The 14,194-nt window shown below is 35.5% G+C and overlaps 1 protein-coding gene across 9 annotated transcripts in view; it reads left to right on the top strand.

Annotated features, from left to right (window-relative positions):
- The window catches only part of RhoGEF2 (Rho guanine nucleotide exchange factor 2), a 453,695-nt gene that overhangs the window by 159,147 nt on the left and 280,354 nt on the right, over positions 1-14,194 (top strand). The gene's annotated exons all lie outside the window — the stretch shown is intronic.

Here is a 14,194-nt window from a genome sequence, read left to right on the forward strand (position 1 = left end):
TCAAAATTTGTATAATTTTGTGCGATTTGACGTGGAATGACTCAATTGTGTCCTTTAGCAGCAACGTTCTCCACATCTGCATAGAAAATTCCCGTTAATACACATAATATCCTCTGATATATTGAAGCGGTGAGATCAATAACCATTCAAGTCCGCTTCTGGCCATTCATTTTTTGCAAGTTTGAAATTAAATGTTGGATATTTCTACAAGTGTTACTTTAAAAGTTGGTATACTACATTGTCTTGATCTCTAAAACAGCCAGAAATATTACGCGCAAAAAAATAATAATTAGGCCTACGTAAAAAAATAAAAAATAAAAGTTTTTTTTTTTTTTTTTTTTTTTTTTTGCATTTTTCTCGAAACTTGTGTAAATGGACTTGAGTGCTTATTGATCTCACCGCTTCAATTGAAGCAACTTTTGGACTGATATTTTATTTTAGTTCTTCTGTTGTGTGAAGTTATTCTTATAAACTTTGTCTTTTAAGTTCCACAAATGAAATGCACACGAGTGAGATCGGGGCTAAGGGGACCACAAAGTAGTGCTGATAACTCTATTTTCAAGAATATATTAAATAAGATCAAGTGATTAGTAAACAGTTTAGCAGGATCCTGTTGAAAAAATGATTGCTGGTATATTCAATACCTGTTAGTTGTTCGAAAAGAGGTCTTAATATTTCTGCTCGACATCTTGCACCATTGTTAGTGCCTTCACAAAACACTCTATTAATCTGTCTGCATTCAGACCACACGCACCAATCTTTCCATCATGTAGCGGAATTTCATGCACAAGGCGGGGATTTTCTGCGTTCCGGTACGGTTGTTTTATGAAACGACATTGCCATGTAATTCATCCGTGCTTTATCCGAATACATGATTAATTCGGGACCCACTTTATCAGCAACACTCTGATCCAGTTACAAACTCGGACTCTACTCGTATGATCATGCGGTATAAAATCGTGGGCCACTGTTATTTTATAGAGTTTTAATTTAAGCAGTTTAGTGGCAATTCTTGCGGACGATTTTGAAATGCCTGTTTACTGAGCAAGTCTATGAAGATTTTTTGGGGGGTTATGTTTCAGTCGTTCATTTATTTCATTTAATTTTTCTGCGTCTGGTAACTTTTTTTTGTCTTAACTTTTTAACAAGGCGACGAACAGTTTCCTTACCTGGAATAGGATTGCCAAGATATTTTATTACTAATTGCCTTACCACTGTTCTGCAAGAGTTTGTTTTTATTCAATGAACAATATATTTTACGCACAATGATAATTTTAATACAGAACTGAATAGGCCTAACACATCAACTCACTAACAATTCTAAATCAAATGCACAATGATAGCAATTTTAACACAAAATTGAGTAATCCATCAACTCAGTAACAAACTGAGTTTGTCAAACTGACTGGCGTGATTCGGCTCCTCTCGGTGTTGTGTTTCACTCCGCGATTACACCTGAACTCACATAGGCCTAATAAGGAACCGCGCTCTAACGGCTCCTAACTATAATAACCGCTCTATATAATGCGCATATTTCACTTCTCGTAATGAATGCAGAGGACCATTGTTTGATCCTTATCAGATTTAGCGAGATTGTAATGATTTATTTTTTGAGTAATTGAATTTCACTTGTCATTTTCATTTTACCATTGCTCTGTCATCGTTATTAGCTCTGCTTAGTGTGTGAAGGTTAAAGGAGTCATTAAATGAATCACTAACTGCCATTACTATTGTCTCGCATGTGTAGACTTCATCTGGATGAGGGAATCACATGGTGTGCTCAGTGACTGATGTGAGTGAATGGGTTAACAGACAGTGGCGTGTGGTTCTTAAGTGTGAATAATTTGGGTTTCGATCCACAAACGTTTCGTGCCGTTACTGGCTGGGATGATATTAATTAATACGGATTAAATCTTTAAGTTAAGAATTTCATTTACACGGAATAATTTTATCGTGCAATTCATTATTTAATTCTATAAACTATTTTTCATACATTCCAATCAAAATATTAACAGAAAAAAATATTGTTGCTATTATTATAATAATTGTTGATAATAATATAATTATGATAATAGAATATCTTGTTAGCTAGATTACGCGATTATGACCATCGATTTCGACAACAGTGACAATATGATTATAAATGATGTTACTTTAACACCTTTTCACTGTGTATTTTCTTGGTAACATTAAAAGTGCTACGTACGATAACATTTTATATTAAATTTTGCCTTCTTTTATGGCCAAGACAGTGTGAGACATAAATAAAATGAAACACGAGACTTGAAGTAATGCAGTAATATCACAGTACTTTTGCACGTCATTTAATGCAAATTTGCGGTAGCAAAATTGATGAGAAGACTGTTCATGAGCGACAGTCTTGTGGCTAATCTTGCTGTGTAAGTGCAAATAGTTAATTGCCCCTAAAAGTGCGTATCTTTTACGTTTCAAATATTTGAACTGCAGAAGTTAGAAATTTGAACCGTTTTTTCCTTAAGAAAATCATGTTTCTTTGAATAACAGTTATTATTCCCAATCAAAGCTGATACGCTAATATCCGATCTGTGCCTATTTATTCAGCACCAAGAGCGCCCACAGGGATAGCCAGTGGTAGCATACCACGGAGATTTTTATTTTTTACGCGTTGTTTTTTTTATTTTTCTCTACGTGCTCGATACATGTTTTCTCAAACTCTTAGTAAACAATTCAACAAAAGCAAGTGCTTTAAACCATGAATGCGTGCGCAAGGTAATTTAGATTTCAGAACTGACAATTTTTCATGTTCAGTTTACTCTCTCCTCGTCTATCCATTTCCTCTAATTTTCTAACCATCTTGCTACCACTGAAATTGGATCTTGCGGGCGTCTTTGTCCAGCACTTCTGTAAAACTACTACTACTACTACTGCTACTGCTACTGCTACTGCTTTCAAAGTATATATCATCTATTGATCACAATTTTCTCTCTTTGAATAAGCAGAAGTACATGTTGTTGTTGTTTAATCAAATGTCCGAAGATAGGTCTGAACTTCACAAATTATACCAAGAAGGCATCACTTATAAGGCAACTAGGCCAGGAGATAATGGGGTAGGGTGGCCAGTTCCTTTCCCCTAGAGTAGGCCTACATGAAAAGGGATAATCCAATAGTAACTTCTTTTGTATAAATTGTGATTACTGTTATGTAAATGGTTTTCCAGTGTAAAATTGGAGTATTTAATTTTTTATTTCTCGTTAAGTGAGGGTATTGAGAATTATAATTGTAGTACCGGTATCCATTATGTTACCAATTTTTTATTGCCTAAGAGCAAATGTTATCGTAGAGAAGAACCGCGTCAGTTAATAGTGTAGAAGTTTATATTTCTATGCAACGAGAATTTGTATTATTATTATTCTATCTTGTGCCTTAGTGGCTTCAGGTTGACATCAACGGGTGTTTGATCAGTTGTCGTGACGTAGGCTAATGTACAGATAAGTCTACGTATCGTGCACTGTATCCACTAGTGTCAGACAGTTGTTAGATTTTATTACGTGTTCGAAATTTTCTTTTCATTCTACTACTACAATGGTAGAAAGACAGATAGTGTCTTAAGGTGCGTCTTCACTTGAATGACATGGTTATGCGACGTAGTCGTATGACTTTATTATTGCACAGGTACGGTACGTGTCTACATCAAGTAATGGCCATTTCGACAAGATGTGTCGTCAGTGCGAGGCAAGATTTGGGATGAGGAAAGTGTAGTAATTATTGTTGCAGCTGTTTTTGTTTGCCTATAATAAGAACCATGAAAAGCGCCCAAGAAAGTTTTGGATACGCCCAACGAATTATTTAAAATAGTGTGAAGTGGTATTTTAAAATAATAATGATAATGGTGATGATGGTAATAATAATAATAATAATAATAATAATAATAATAATAATAATAATAATAATAATAATGACAATAATAATAATATGATAATAATAGTAATAATAATACTCGTAATAATAAACTGTGTTGTATTCACTGTTGCACGAGACTTATTTCTGTCCTTAAAGTATAATAGTTGTTTGAAAGCAAACCATTTACTTTACCGTAGAAAGCGAGAATATTTTTGTCAGAGCAGTTAATCATTGTTACAGAGTTATGCTTGTGGTTGAAATAGTAATATGCGTTACAAGAGCGGTGTGTTGGAAGTTTTCATGTTCGAGGAAAAGTTTGAAAAAGCGAAACGTAGTTGAGCTTTTTTAATTTCCAAGAATTGAAAGAAAACATACCGCTCGTGTATTGTACATTATTTTGTGCGAAGATCGTTTATTACATACCTGAAAGCGGAATTTCTAATTAGTTGCAATGAAATCTCCGTCTTGGTTTCTGTTCAATGACGGCAAATTTGCAAAACAAAAATATCTATCTTCAACATTGTTGCTTTAAAATGTTTTCTGTGTTTACTATACTCCAGCAGGCCGTGATATACGTCTGTATTTCCCCCCCCCCCCCCAGTCTATAAATGCAAACTTTAAACAAACGGTAAGGTTATGTAATGATTTATTTTTCATTTTAATATTTTAACAATATTATTTATATAACATATTGCAGTAATAACATCGGCATCTGGAATGTTGTTCATTTTTTCACGGCTTCCTTAATGTTACTTGCATCAAAATGCAGTAACTTTAGTGGAGTTGTAGAGTTTACTTAATTTTTGCAAATATTTAAAAACAATAATTAACAGTGCAATTTAGGTGAAATTGCAGTGGTAAGTTTCCAATTTATAATTATTATTATGTTAAACGTATCTAAAATAATATGTTAAAAGCCTAAAGCAGTAAAATCAATATGTCACTTAAGCAGTAAGAAGAGGGAAATTGTTATGTGTGTTAGGTTGGGAATACTGAATGTGGAATTTTACACTTTCTGCGGATTGGTTTTGTGCGTATTTGCTTGTTTTCCGCACAGAACCAATACGCGGTAAGTGTGAAATACCACATTCAGTATTCCCAACGTAACACACATAACAATTTTCCTCTTCTTACCGCTTAAGCGGGACATTCATTTTACTGCTTTAGGCTTTTAACATATTATTTTTAGATACGTTTAACATAGTAATAATTATAAATTGGAAACTTACCACTGCAATTTCACCTAAATTGCAATGTTAATTATTGTTTTTAAATATTTGCAAAAATTAAGTAAAGTCTACTACTCCACGAAACTTATTGCATTCCTGATACAAGTAACATTAAGGAAGCCGTGAAAAAATCAACAAGATTCCAGATGCCGATGTTATTACTGCAATATGTTATATAAATAATATTGTTAAAATATTAAAATGAAAAATAAATCATTACATAACCTTACCGTTTGTTTTAAGTTCGCATTTATAGACTGGGGGGAAAAAAAACACAGACGTATATCACGGCCTGTTGAAGTATAGTAAACACAGAAAACATTTTATAGCAACAATGTTGAAGAAAGATATTCTGGCTTTCCGAAGTTGCCATTATTAAACAGAAACCAACATGGAGATATCATTGCAACTAATTAGAAATTCGTCTTTCAGGTTTGTAATAAACGATCTTTGCACAAAATAATGTACGATACACGAGCGGTATGTTTGTTTTCATGTTCTCGGAAATTAAAAAAGCTCAACTACGTTTCGCTTTTTCAGTCTTTTCCTCGAACATGAAAACGTCAACATACCGCTCTTGTAACGTATATTACTATTTTGCATGATTCTGTTTTTTTTTTTTTGGCTGTATTTACAGCTATTGTTGTTAGGCCTTGAAAGTTAGAATTCCCACACAAACTGGTTGCTAGGGAAACCATTCTTCATAACATGAAACTATACTGAAATAGACCCATTGCAGTGCACTCATTGTTTGTTATCATTATAGTGCAGTTTTGCGAAGGGTTTGGAATAATATTGCTCTAAATTTTCAATGCAAAATATATTCTATTTGCAATAATTTTAAAAATATGATCGCGCAAAAAATGTTGTACAATACACATTTGTGAAGTGCATTATAAAATCTCTGAAATTGAAAAACTCGCTCTGCTCGTTTTTCAAACTTTTTCTAGATTTTGTAAACTTCCCAATCTTGTATCGCGATATACTAAAATAAAATTGTTAAGGGCTTTAAAATATCTATACAAATTACTTTGACAAATTAACGTACGTACCTTTAATACAGTGTGGGCAGTTGAAAAGTCCCGAAACATTGCTCGGTCGGTCAACTGCTCAAGCCCCATGCAGGTATTCCACTCCATGAAATCGCGGCACTCTTCCGGTCGTGAGTGGGATTTCATTACTATTCATCTTGAAGATGTATTGTACATCAAGTGTGGAAGTTTTGTGGCAGAACAAGATAAGCATAAAGACTCAAATATTCCTGGAATCCCAGCTCCAACACGAAAAGTAATATTAAAGTTAGTGGATACGAATGACCGGAAAAGAAAACGAAGACTTCATATATTTACAGAAGATAAACTTGGTGAAATATGAGCTTGCTTGAAACGTAATTCTCGAAGATGTCCTTTCTACATTTTTGATGTGCGCCTTCAATATATGACATGGCAATGAATATCTCACCATTGCACATTACTACTGTACTTTTTAATAAAATTTCACTTACGACTGCACAACACAACTGTCCTACTCCGATGAAATCTCACTCACGACCAGTGTTGCTAACTCTGACAGTGCCCTATCTGCTAGATTCATAATTTCATTCAGTGTTCTACTCAAGGACAGGTCTTTCACTGCAAACCCAGATTTCTCCAGTCTATCCTATTTTCAGCTTTTCTCTTTGTCTTCTCATATGACCCATATATCTTAATGTCATCTATCATCTGATATCTTCTTCTGCCCCGAACTCTTCTCCCGTTCACATTCCTTCCAGTGCATCCTTCATTAGGCAGTTTCTTCTCATCCAGTGACCCAGCCAATTCCTTTCCCTCTTCGTGATCAGTTTCAGCAGCATTCTAACTTCACCCACTCTTTCCAACACAGCTTCGTTTATTATTCTGCCTGTTCACTTCACACGTTCCATTCTTCTCCATATCCACATTTCAAATGCTTCTATTCGCTTCTCTTCACTTCGTCGCAATATCCATGTTTCTGTCCCCATGCAATACCACACTCCATACAAAGCAGTTCACTAGTCTCTTCCTTATTTCTTTTTTCAGGGGTCCGCAGAAGATGCTCCTTTTTCTATTAAAAGCAAATATATCCAACAGATTGAGATAATTCTCTCATGTTATATGCGTAACTCTTTTTTACTATAATAAATAATAGTTTAATCTGTACTGAGATGTAGTTTGACTCGTCCAATAATAAACTGTATGGACTATGACCATAGCCCTGTTATTGCTTGCACAAAGAATGGACCGAACACATTTAGAATAATTGCCGAGAATTTTGTCCTTTCAAGCTGAATGTTTTCACTTACTTCACCAGGGATATTTTTTGCACACTGTACCGTAAAGATCTATATTCTGAATAGGCAATTGCCGTGTTCAGCAATAGACAGCGACATCTGACATTCCGCAATTTTCGATTTTTCAGTGTCAGAAGTCTTTGTGAAATTTAAACAGCTTGAGTTTGTGTTCCAACTATAATATTTTCTGATTCAATGTGTTGCTTTGAAGTCGCATGTGCCTTTAAGTCGCTTATTTTATTGGATAATGTTTTATTACAGAATTTGTATCTTGCTGTTTCACTAGCTGTACTCTGACACATCTAACCATTTTTAAGCAACGGATAGTGCAGCCATTCAGAACGAAATTTCTGTTGGTACTGTGGTTTAGGCATTTATAAATGAAAAAAAATAGGCCTATTAGCATACTGTACTAATTGTGATAAAGGGAATTTTTAAAATAATAGAGGCTATTGCAATTTACTAGCTGTACGAAATTCTTTATACGTGCACTGTAAAAATACATTCATCTCAACCGAATGAAACTTAATTACTACTGCCCTACTGGACACTGTTAAAGAAGAACGTTTGAAGCTTTTGAATGATCGATATTCTATTTATTCAATTGAATAGGCTGGCGAAAACTACACCATTGATTGTTGGTTTGTTCATTAGCGCTTCTAATTGGCTGGTGGAAATATATTGCTTACAGTCTACAACACAGAAGTGTGAAACGTTAACAAATTGTTGTTGGATAGTGAAATGCAAAACCGCTAGCATAAAGCTAAAATGAAACTGAAAACCGCTAGAAAATTCGCTATCCGCTAGAGGGAAAATATTCCAGCTAGAATAAGGTCGCAAACCGCTAGATCTGGCGAAAATTCCGCTGTTCTGGCAGCACTGCTCACGACCAACTGCAGGTTGGAAGAGCGCTGCGCTCTCATGAAGAGGAATGCCAACGATTGCATAGGGCTCGGGCCACGGACTGGCCGAGAAATTTTTCTGGACTTTTAAACTGCCCGGTCTGTATACATTCCGGAAACAGGAGGTAGATCATTTGTGCCACTTCTTAACTTGTTCGCCATCAACTTCTTGATTCCTCTTTAACAATAAATTATCCAAAGATTTTTTTTTTCTTTGTATTTCTTTCCACTTGCAGTTTTGGAATACTCAAGGAATCAATTATCTCGGCAAGCGCATCAGACTTTTAATTTTTATTTTATTTTTATTTTCGTAACGAAACATTTTTCCCATAACAGCGCGCATGATCGGTACAACACTTTAAGTTCAGTCGTTTTATAAACACTCCATTTTAGTTCACCTTTCAGTTTACTTCAAACTCTTTGAAAACCAAAATACATAACAATTAAATAGAACCAATGAACGTGTGCTCCTTTACACACCCAGTTGAATGCTGTACTGATTGTTGATGAACAGTCATACGACTCCATGTCTGCTGTTGTCATTCGGTCATCATTCGACGGTGACGAGTGACAGTTATTTGATAAGACCGACAACTATTAGAGCCTTTTCACACTGGTCACCGGTGTTTGCAATGAACACTCGTGGGTCACTGGTGTCGAACACAGCTAGTATTGCCAACTGATTAGTTAGTAGCTTCTGATAAAACAATTTGTGATTAATTAGTAAAATGGATTCGAGTTAGGATGTTTTGTCGTTACTGCTATAGAACAGGAGGAAGATGAAGAAAAAACGTTCATTACACAGATATTCACTGCTAGAAATCACAGGAATGGACACAATACTAAGGAAAGCTATCTCATCCGATGAAAAATGTTCTCTTACTTTACTGTTGTTTTATTTTCTTTTATTTTGAGCATATTTGACAGATTTTAACTGATAGTAGTTTATTATATATTTTAAAATATTACAAAACTGTCACTGGTAAGTTCATCGTTGCTCTTCATGAGCTGTTGGAAAGTATAACAAAGATTATTAGAAATGTTATGTCAACATTTGTGGTTGCTACATGTCAATACTTACTTAGGTACTTACAAATGACATTTAAGGAACCCGGAGGTTCATTGCCATTCACATAAGCTCGCCATTGGTCCCTATCCTGTGCAAGGTTAATCCAGTTCCTATCACCATATCCCACCTCCCTCAAATCCATTTTAATATTATCCTCCCATCTACGTCTCGGCCTCCCCAAAGATCTTTTTCCCTCTGGCCTCCCAACTAAAACTCTATATGCATTTCTGGATTCGCCCATAAGTGCCACATGGCCTGCCCATCTCAAACGTCTGGATTTTATGTTCCTAATTATGTCAGGTGAAGAATACAATGCGTGCAGTTCTTCGTTGTGTAACTTTCTCCATTCTCCTGTAACTTCATCCCTCTTAGGACAAAAAAATTTCCTAAGAACCTTATTCTCAAACACCCTTAATCTCTGTTCTTCTCTCAAAATCGGAGTCTTAAGTTTCACAACCATACAGAACAACCGGTAGTATAACTGTTTTTAAATTCTAACTTTCAGACTTTTTGACAGCAGACTAGATGACAAAGCTTCTCAACCGAATAATAACAGGTATTTCCCATATTTATTCTACGTTTAATTTCCTCCCGAGTGTCATTTATATTTGTTACTGTTGCTCCAAGATATCTGAATTTCTCCACCTCTTCGAAGGATAAATCTCCAATTTTTATATTTCCATTTCGTACAATATTCTGGTCACGAGACATAATCATATACTTCGTCTTTTCGGGATTTACTTCCAAACTTATCGCTTTATTTGCTTTAAGTAAAATTTCCGTGTTTTCCCTAATCGTTTGTGGATTTTTCACCTAACATATTTACGTCATCTGCATAGACAAAAAGCAGATGTAACCCGTTCAATTACAAACCCTCTGTGTTATCCTGAACTTTCCTAATGGCGATTCTAGAGCAAAGTTAAAAAGTAAAGGTGATAGTCCATCTCCTTGCTTTAGCCCGCAGTGAATTTGAAATGCTTCAGATAGAAATTGGCCTATACGGACTCTGCTGTAAGTTTCACCGATGCGCATTTTAATTAATCAAACTAGTTTCTTGGGAATACCAAATTCAATAAGAATATTATACAAAATTTCTCTCTTAACCGAGTCATATGCATTTTTTATATCTATGAATAACTGATGTATTGTACCCTTATAATCCCATTTTTTCTCCAATATTTGCAGAATACAAAACAATCTTATCAATAGTCGATCTATTACGCCTAAAACTGCACTGATGATCCCCAATAATTTCAGCTACATATGGAGTTAATATTCTCAAAAGAATATTGAACAAAATTTTGTACAATGTTAACAAAAGTGACATTCCTCGGAATTTACTAAAGTTAGTCTTGTTCCCCTTCTTAAAAATAGGTTCAATTATGGACTCCTTCCATTGTTCTGGTACAGTTTCCTTTTCCCAAATAGCAGGTACAAGTTTATAAATTTCGCTAGATAATGCACTTCCACTCTCTTGTATTAATTCTACTGGAATTTGAACGATACCTGGAGACTTGTACTTTTTCAGATTTTATATCGCAATTCCGACTTCAGAAAGTGTAGGTCGGGTATAAATGACTGAGCAGTTTGTTTTGAATTTCGTCCCGATCATTTCTATTTGGCCTATTTAAATTTAGTAGTTGCCCAAAACAGTTTTTACATCTGTTCAGAATTGAATGAGTGTCTGCAAGCAAGTCACCATTCTCATCCTTGATCACGTTTACCTTTGCCTGATATCCATTCTTAAATTCCTTTATAAGGTTAGGCCTATATATATCTCGAATGCTTTTATTCTTACTGTTTGTTAACATTTCATTTAAATTTAATTTTTCTATCATTGTAGTTGTGATGTGTATAGTTGTACTTCAATGCTAAATGTTACGTATTGTTAAATATAACTTTCCATTGTAAATTAATATGGTAACAAATTACAAATCATATTGCCATATATCGTTACTTAGCATCATATGAAATGTAATTTATAATTTTTTTTACGGTGGAAAAGAAAATATGCAACTTAGGTACAAATTTTGTTTCTTTCATTCATACCTTTCTCATTGAAATCAGGCACAAACTTAGCTATAATTTCTTGCCAAGCATTCGTTTTCACCACTTTATTGCTATAGTTATCGCTTTTGACATCCCAAATAGCAGGTCGACTTTCTATTTCACTTATAAAATCTTCCGTGTTAATCAAATCTAAACTCATGAATGGATAGACTAGTTTCACTGTGCTCGAATACTGAGTGAATGTTCTGTTGGCAATCTGCAAGTTGTGTCCTGTGATTTGTGTCCCAGTGTGAAAACTCCAATTCAAAGCAATGTATGTCGGGCAGTGACTGGTCTGGACACTGACCCTATCCGACACATGTGTAGAGGGCGAGACACTGCTGGGACACTGTGACTGGGTGAGACACTGCAGTGTCCCTGTATGAACGCTCCAATTCAAACTAATGCATCTCCGTCAGTGACCGTCACTTGTGACCGTCACCGGTGTCCTAGTGTGAAAAGGCTCTTAGAAACAATACGGTTCGCGCGACGTCTTATGTCGTCTGATATGTCTCCACTAGAAAAAACATGGTCATGCAACAGTATCCTATGACCATGTCACACAAATGTGCTGTACGCCAAGCAGGAGAAAGTCTCTGCAGTCTGAAGAGTGCGAGGGTAACTACAGTAGTTGATATTATACGCTTCATACGCCGGCCGAAGCACATCTTTTGTGGCATAGCATGAACATACTACCCGTGTAATAACATTTGATTGCTTATTATTTAGATAGAACTGGTATACCTGCGACTTGAGAGTGCTTATTTTTGAACTGTCATTTCATTATTCTCCTACTCCTTATCTTTCGTCCCAGTAGATGACGTAATCTTCGGCACTTTCTTTCACTGGATTTTCTCCTGATTAGTGGACAATAGACACACCTTCCGAATCGCTATCATCGGCGACAGGCGGCGGGCTTTGAGTTTGGCGCAAAAGGCCGACGGGCCTTTAAGTTCTTTCACGCCATTCACATTGTTTTTCAGCGGTAAAGTTCAAATACCATATATATTCTCTCTGATTTACACATTATGTCTGAAAGGAAATGTGACAGCTACGTTATTCCTATCCTTATTCAGCCATACTGAAACAATAGGACAATTTCTTTTTTATCTTAACTGTCGCTCATCATACCGACCCAGTGATACTATGTTGATTAATTCCTCGTGCAGAAGGTGCTATGCTTTGGTGCACGATAATTTTACTGTATATGATTCCTTTCTACTAGTAGCCCATCCTCCTAATGGGATACATTCGTTATGGGTGGTGGTTATTTTGAACAGTCACAAAATAGGTTAGACATTAAAATTTGTCCCATATTTAATATTTATATTGGAACTGGCACCTCCGAGTTATTATTATCATCATCGTCATCATTTATAATACACTTGGAAATGCGATCAAGATAGGCAGTGGTATCATCCAGACTGTTCGTAAAGGTTCGCCCGAACCGGCTTTTTTTTTTTAATGTATCCCATTTCTCTCCACCGCTCCAGAAACGAAAAATAACTTAGAAATTTTGTGACTTACAATGGGAACAACGTACGTTTATAGCGCCGAATGATTTTGGATAGTTTGTGAATGAAAGCGGTCTTCCGAAAGCTAATGTTCCCGAAACCATAAAAGAGACAAGCAAAAATATTAAACTACTTACTTTGAATTTCACAGAAGCTTCTAGGGCAATAGTTCCCAAAGTACGGATCGTGTAAAGATCTGAGGAAGTCGGAAGTTGATTTACAAAATAAAACAAAAACTACTTTATTATTTATGCCATAATTGGGACATCTAGTCGACATCTACGGCTGACCACTAGGATCCAGAATACAAAAGTACAATTCGATTTGCGGAAAGAATACAAAACAAGGATAAACTTATGCCGAGGACATCATACAGTTGCTGACCGTCGGCTCAAGAAGAAAGTACTAAATCTCTGGTAGGCTATTTCTGGTATTTGAAACATCAACTAGCCTTGTGCTCGGTCTCTTCTTTATTTTTTCTCAGCCATTGATGAGTTTTGCTAGTAAGTTACAGTATTTGCGTGTTTCATAAATTTATTTTCGTCGTCGTTCCCGATATCGTCCATTTAATAATAATAATAATAATAATAATAATAATAATAATAATAATATTTTGAATGACACCACTGAGGATAAGGTCTCATACGTATTGTACCGTGTCGGAAAGTTCTCGAGGTGATGTGTTTACCCAGTGTCGGGTCCTGACCTTCGCTTGTTATGCAACTTCGCGATCAGTGCTGCCAGCTGGAGTGAACCTGTTGAGTCTGTGACATCATTGCGCGCTGACGTCACGGTGACAGTTATAGCTCTGACGAGCTGTCAAGTAGTGGTAGAAGTGCGGCGAAAGGGGAGGTATAGATGTACATACAGTACAGATACATGGTCGTACATTCGTAATGAGTATGACAGTAGAAATAAAATAGTAATAAGAGTATTCGCAACATTTTGGACACCATTTTAAATTCCGTGATATGTATGTAGGGGAAGTGGGATAAAATCTTCTAATTTATTTTATCCCTTAAACGTTCAGAATAATTTGTATTACTTAGTGTAGGTCAGTTTTTTTTTATCAGGAAGTAGAGGCATATTACAGTAATTTAATAGTACTGCTCAACTACTCGTACATGCATATCAAGCCAAATATGATGAAAGAAATGTATCCTCTTTGAATAACATTTGCACTTTTGACGTTAAAGAATTGTTTAACCTTTATTATTGAACATGTTTTATTCATTTTTCGCTTT

The sequence above is a fragment of the Periplaneta americana genome, chromosome 3 (assembly GCF_040183065.1).
Source record: "Periplaneta americana isolate PAMFEO1 chromosome 3, P.americana_PAMFEO1_priV1, whole genome shotgun sequence".
Lineage (NCBI taxonomy): Eukaryota > Metazoa > Arthropoda > Insecta > Blattodea > Blattidae > Periplaneta > Periplaneta americana.